Below are 6,222 nucleotides of genomic sequence, written 5' to 3' on the forward strand. Positions count from 1 at the left end.
CCCGGAGGAAACCCACGCAGACACAGGGAGAACACACCACACTCCTCACAGACAGTCACCCGGAGGAAACCCACGCAGACACAGGGAGAACACACCACACTCCTCACAGACAGTCACCCGGAGGAAACCCACGCAGACACAGGAAGAACACACCACACTCCTCACAGACAGTCACCCGGAGGAAACCCACGCAGACACAGGGAGAACACACCACACTCCTCACAGACAGTCACCCGGAGGAAACCCACGTAGACACAGGCAGAACACACCACACTCCTCACAGACAGTCACCCAGAGGAAACCCACGCAGACACATGGAGAACACACAGCACTCCTCACAGACAGTCACCCGGAGGAAACCCATGCAGACACAGGGAGAACACACCACACTCCTCACAGACAGTCACCCGGAGGAAACCCATGCAGACACAGGGAGAACACACCAAACTCCTCACAGACAGTCACCCAGAGCAGGACTCGAACCCACAACCTCCAGGCCCCTGGAGCTGTGTGACTGCAACACTACCTGCTGCACCACTGTGCTGCCCAATGGAATTGGATATCCCCCATTAATTAGGGGATCTAAAGTCTACCAGCCTACAAACTTAATAACAAAATATCCAAGATAGTCAGTTGTTTGTGAGCTGCCTAAGTCAGAAAACAAAACAGGATCTAAACAAACAATACTGACTTTGGTCTGAGACTTTAGAATTGTCCCACCTCCACATCTGAATATCTGCAATCACAGCCCTGGACCCATGTTTATGTGAGGGTATAATATGAGTGTGATGATGTTTAATAGAGTAAACAAACACAGCGAGTGTGGAGAAAGTATTTATTAAATATGGTCAGATTAAGTGTAGATAAAAGAAAACAAAGCAAGAATAGCTAAAAGTGACAGCTTCTGCTCATCAGTCCTGAGCACTTATGCTGAAACGAGCTGTGGCTTGTTCTGATTTAAAGGAACAGGTGCTGAAACCTGGTCTTTCCAAATTGGGCTGTTTACACATTGTGATAAATGCTGCTGTGGTGTTTGATCCTTGGGGTATTTTGTCTGAAGCATGTCGGACGAGAAGAGAGAACTGCATTTACCCACAATTACAGATGTTCCCTTTAAACCCTGTATCGGAAAACATAACAATAAGAAGGACATGATGTCACCTGCCAAGCTTAAGCTCCTATGCTGGTGTGGAAATTCTTTTTTTATGTGGAGACACATTTTACACCTCCTTTTTTCTGTTTAGCCACAGAGCATCAAGCAGAGGCTCAGTAAACAAAGACATCGTCGTACCTTCAAACAGTGGGACAGCCAAGATGACTCAGTCTTGGCCACTCTTTCATCTTGTCTTGCACGATATACTTAAATCATGTTTGACATGCCACACTGACAAATATATAGAGCATGTACTCAACCCACACATCACTTAGGTGTCCTGACAGTTTCTGTGCATCAGTCATCAATCAGCCATATGAAATCAATACCAGAGATTGGCAATGTTATCATGGATCGTGCTTTTTCACCTACTGTAGACAGATGTTCAGTTGCACAGATCCAGCTTGTATAACCTCCATCGATAAACAGGAAATGAAAGGATGCTTTGGGGCAGCTGCCCATGAGCATAAATTAACCACCATGTTCAGTGTGGGTTAAAAAAGCCCTGCAGCACTGAGCTCTGGAGCAGCAGAATGTGTTCCCCATCCAATAATTATGATGAGTTGGAGTGGTTTTTCTGATGCAGAGCTATTCATTCGACATCATTGCCTGACCTCAGTAATGTCCGCATGGCTTAAAGCCATAAAATCTTAATACAAAATGTTCCTACATTTAGTGTAAAGCTTTCCCAGAAAAGTAGCGTTTACCGCACTCTTTACACTCTACATAATACTTTCTTTCAGAAGAAATATTGGCTGAGAAGGGGTCCAGATCATTTTGACCATGGAGTGTATTGTGACATGATAAGACCCTAGTGATATGTTATCATGAATCCATTTAGCAGAGCTAGCACTGCTTCACATAAGCGTGCACAGTTGCTAAAAATTGTTAATACCAGCACTGACGGAGTTAAACTGGTCACAGGCATGTCATTTATTGTTATATTGGTCTCTGATGTTGATTGTAGGTGTTAGGTTGGTTTTATTATGTGCCATCTGTGAGAGTTTTTAGCTCTGCAGGAGACTGTACACCTATAATGGTGTACAAGAACAGGCTAATTCCTTTGGCTAAGCTAGCAGACACCTTAGCATACCACTCACCATCTGAAAGGTTTTAGCTCTACAGCAGACATGGTGCTATTAACCACCTGAGGGATCCTTTGAATTTAATTTGTGAACAGAAAATGTAATACGTCTTCAAAAGTGTCTGCTGCATGTTAATCATGTTTCATAAATGTGACATAAGCATCGTATCTTGTTTATTTTTTCTTCAACATTACCATTGATGATATACTAACCCAGCATTTTAAAGTCACTACTAATTAAATATTATTTTGAACTAATAAACTTAAAGATAAGGATTAGCCTTTATACAGAGTTTGCTATTTGTTGCTAACATAGATTTAGCATTAAAATAATAACTGATAGCACATGAAGATTTAACCAAATAAATCCTGTTGGACATATGTAGTTTATGTAAGATACTGGTGGGTGGGTGTTTAGGGGGTGGGTATGTTGTTGTATGTACTTTTCAAGCCTGATCTCTCCCTATAATCTAAAATAATCCTAATATAAATACCTATCATTAACCTATGAACAACAATTAATTGATGTTGTGCGGTTTATATTATCTTAAGCACATTCTTAAGGTAAAGGGAACAGGATCATTGTTGCATGGGGGACCACCATGCCTGAATAAAAATGAACAACCTAATTACATGGGAATGTGAGTACAATGGCTTACACTGTGGTCTAACCATAGCACTGGCAAGCTATTCTGTGCTCTGGTTTATGTCTGGCTTATAGCCTTGCAGAATGTGGCCCTTACCCTGCTCCAAAACACCTACCCCCAAAGACATTGTTAACTAGATGATGGGCCAATTTTGTGCTATTACTATGGCTCTCCAGAACTTAAAAACTTGTACAGATTTGCCAAACATGTTACGGTGATGTTTAGTTAGTGGAGATTTTCTGTACCCTGGAGAGATCAAAGAAAAATAGAAAGAAAATAAATGTTGTACTTCCAGAGCTATGGTAATAGATCTAGCCATTTTTATATTTGTGTGGATTTTTCTGCTTATTGTTTATTGTGCATTTCAAATGAATATGGTGTATATATCACATTTATATATATTCTCCTGACCACACCATGCATTTTTGATAATATATAGCCTAGTTGTCAGTAGTTGTGTTATGGAAACAAACAGTGAAACACAAGGAGGTGTTTGGTGGCAAGAAATTTGGTATCAGAAATTAGGTATTTTGAAAATTATAAATATTTATAATATATTTTATAATTAAATTCCAGAAATAGCATGTTTCATTTTAAGGACATCTATTTAATGTGTATTGCACTGTTGCTGCCCAGTCTTTTATTGCCAACCTATACCCCAACATGACAACTCATTATTTGTGTATCCTTCTGTGTTTAATTCTATAAATATTGTAGAATAGTGGAATACATTTGTTATTGGATTCAAAACACTACATTATGATCACTTCCAAAAATAGAATCAAATATGTCCCTAATTAAGGTATCATGAAGCAATATAAAGATGTCAGTCTACTACAACTAAAAAAATCACTATCCCGGAGGTTGGAAAGCAACCAAAACAAGACATTAGGCCCCTGAGCAGGTCTGTAATTATATGGCAAAATGGAATCCCAACACAGGTTGTAACTCTGGACATTGCCAATTCCCTTTATTGATCTTGAAAAGAGTAAAAAACAACCCACAGGTAACAAGAGGGAGGGAAACCGGGAGTGCTCCCAGGAGAAACATGGGCCTGAGGGCAGTTCGTCATCCAAGAAGGTCGAGAACGCTGCCATCAATCAAGCCCTGAGCCCATCCCCCAATTCTGCTCAGCCTTCCAGCACCTTCCATCATAGTCCCAGTCCCTCTCTCTCTGTCTGTTAAAACCATCTCAGTGCCTTTATTAGGCTGCCTCATTTACTGCCTGCATACAATTAGAGGCCGGCAGGGCAGCCATCTTGTCTGCAGTGGCCACTGTGTGTGTTGGTTTGCAGTGCATGGTCCGGTAGCCTTGATCCCATCCCACAGGCAGGAGGTTTGAGGTGTTTAGCTTGTAATAAAACATCAGGGAGACCCCTGGCATTATGAGGACAATTAGGAGTTGTAGAGGATATAAAAACTTTTGTGGACACTATTTGAAGGTCTGAAAAATAGAAGCTAAAATGTCCACTTCTACGCTGTAATCTTTACTCTGGGAGGGTGAGTGTTAAATCAACACTTATATTTTAATTAGCCTATATATCACTCTGACTTATGACCTCTCGGTAGCGGAGGACCTCAGCTTGTAGCGTGCCAAATTCAACAAGCTTCTTCTCTCCAGTATAACCGTTCATCCATTCCACTCACTCACTGAATATGAAAGATAATATGGCTGAGTAGTATTTTACTGCAACCCAGAGTATTAGCTTTACCTCGGCCGTGTAGCCTATAAACATCTCGTTATGCAATTACAGCTTGGAATGTTTTCAAGCCCTTATTACGAAGGTTCAATACACTTTAGAAATATAAAACCGCATGCAATATAACTGATTAAAGGAAATGGTATTGTTCAATTAAACAAAAGAATACAATGGAATTCAGTGCTATATAACTCAGTTTATTTGAATAGATGGCCAACCACAGTTCATGGGCAGGGATGTCTTTTGACCATCAAATCTGTGCTATAAAGCGGAATATGAGAGATCACAGTTAGCAGTCCAAAGATCATCACACTGCCAACCTCTGCATTCATAAAAATTCCTTTCCTCGGTGGTGGCGCTTTAGTAAAGATGCACTGCCACCTGGTGTTCAGGACTGATTTTTCTTATGAATTGAAGGTGCGTACTGCCAGCCCAACAGCTCAGTTGGTGACACATTCCCATCAGAAGGGAAAAGGGGAAAGAAATAAACTAATTTTAACCTGAACTGCTTGGGGGAGGCAAACGGTTGGAGGAATGAAAGTAAAATTAGACCTCCATCTGCTGTTGCTTCACTAGCACAAATGGCAGTTTCAGGTTTCCCCGAGAGTCAGCATTTAGTAAGTAGGGCAGTGTTTACAACAAGGTGCTTCACTACAGTCAGAGCAAATACACACTACCGACAGACAGTGGCCAATCACGGTCTCTCAAGAATTGCAAATGATGCTGAAAAATCCACAACAGCTCGAGGCTGAGCTACGGTAGCTCAGGGGGGTGAACTGAGTAAGCAGGATTTCTCAGTTACTCTGACAGTGTAAGCTGAATTCCAGGGCTAAGGCATGTGCCCATAAAAATGTATGATGCCTAACCGTTAATTTTGGTTTACGATATGAACGTTTAATTATTTGTTTTCAAACATTTTTTTTCTCAGACCTTGTAAACTATAACATCACGTCTGTAGGGAGAATACTGCACCTTTAATCATGAATATGCTCAGCCAGAAACTTCAGTAAAAATGTGTAGGAACATCAAATAAAGCTCGGAATCACGTGTGTGACAGTGGGACCTTACTAAACCCGCGCTAGTACTGTGTAGTCTGCACACTGGACTGTTCTATAATAATGTCCTATATTAGCAAATGTAAGACACATTGGTCAAAGATTTCGTGTGGACAACTGCTCATCCAACATTCACCTGAAGGATGTCAGTATGGAGCTTGTCTCTGGTTCTGGATCAGAAAGACACACCAACCTATCTCAAACTGTTTAGACCCTCATGCAGCTGCTTCCTGATGTCCTAGTCTATTGTAATGCTCATCTATGAAGATTTTACAAGATGTGCTTTGCAAATTTATATCTACATTCCCTTATTGTGGTGCCAGACCAACTGGGAAATCCCCATTTGAGAAAACAGCATGTACACATTTTCCTTACAGCTAAAATAATATTAATAAATAAAAAGATAAGATTGAACCAATGTAAATATTGTCTCTTTGCCCATCCTATGTTTCCTTGCTCTGTTGGAGACGTTGTTAGCTTTGTTAACATTGCAGCATTGTGCTAGAAGATGAATCATGAATGCAATTAGCCATCAAAGCTAAAGATTTCATCTTTGAAACTGCATGTGTTCCAAAATGGTCTC

This window comes from Hoplias malabaricus, chromosome 5 (assembly GCF_029633855.1).
Source record: "Hoplias malabaricus isolate fHopMal1 chromosome 5, fHopMal1.hap1, whole genome shotgun sequence".
In the NCBI taxonomy this organism is placed as follows: domain Eukaryota; kingdom Metazoa; phylum Chordata; class Actinopteri; order Characiformes; family Erythrinidae; genus Hoplias; species Hoplias malabaricus.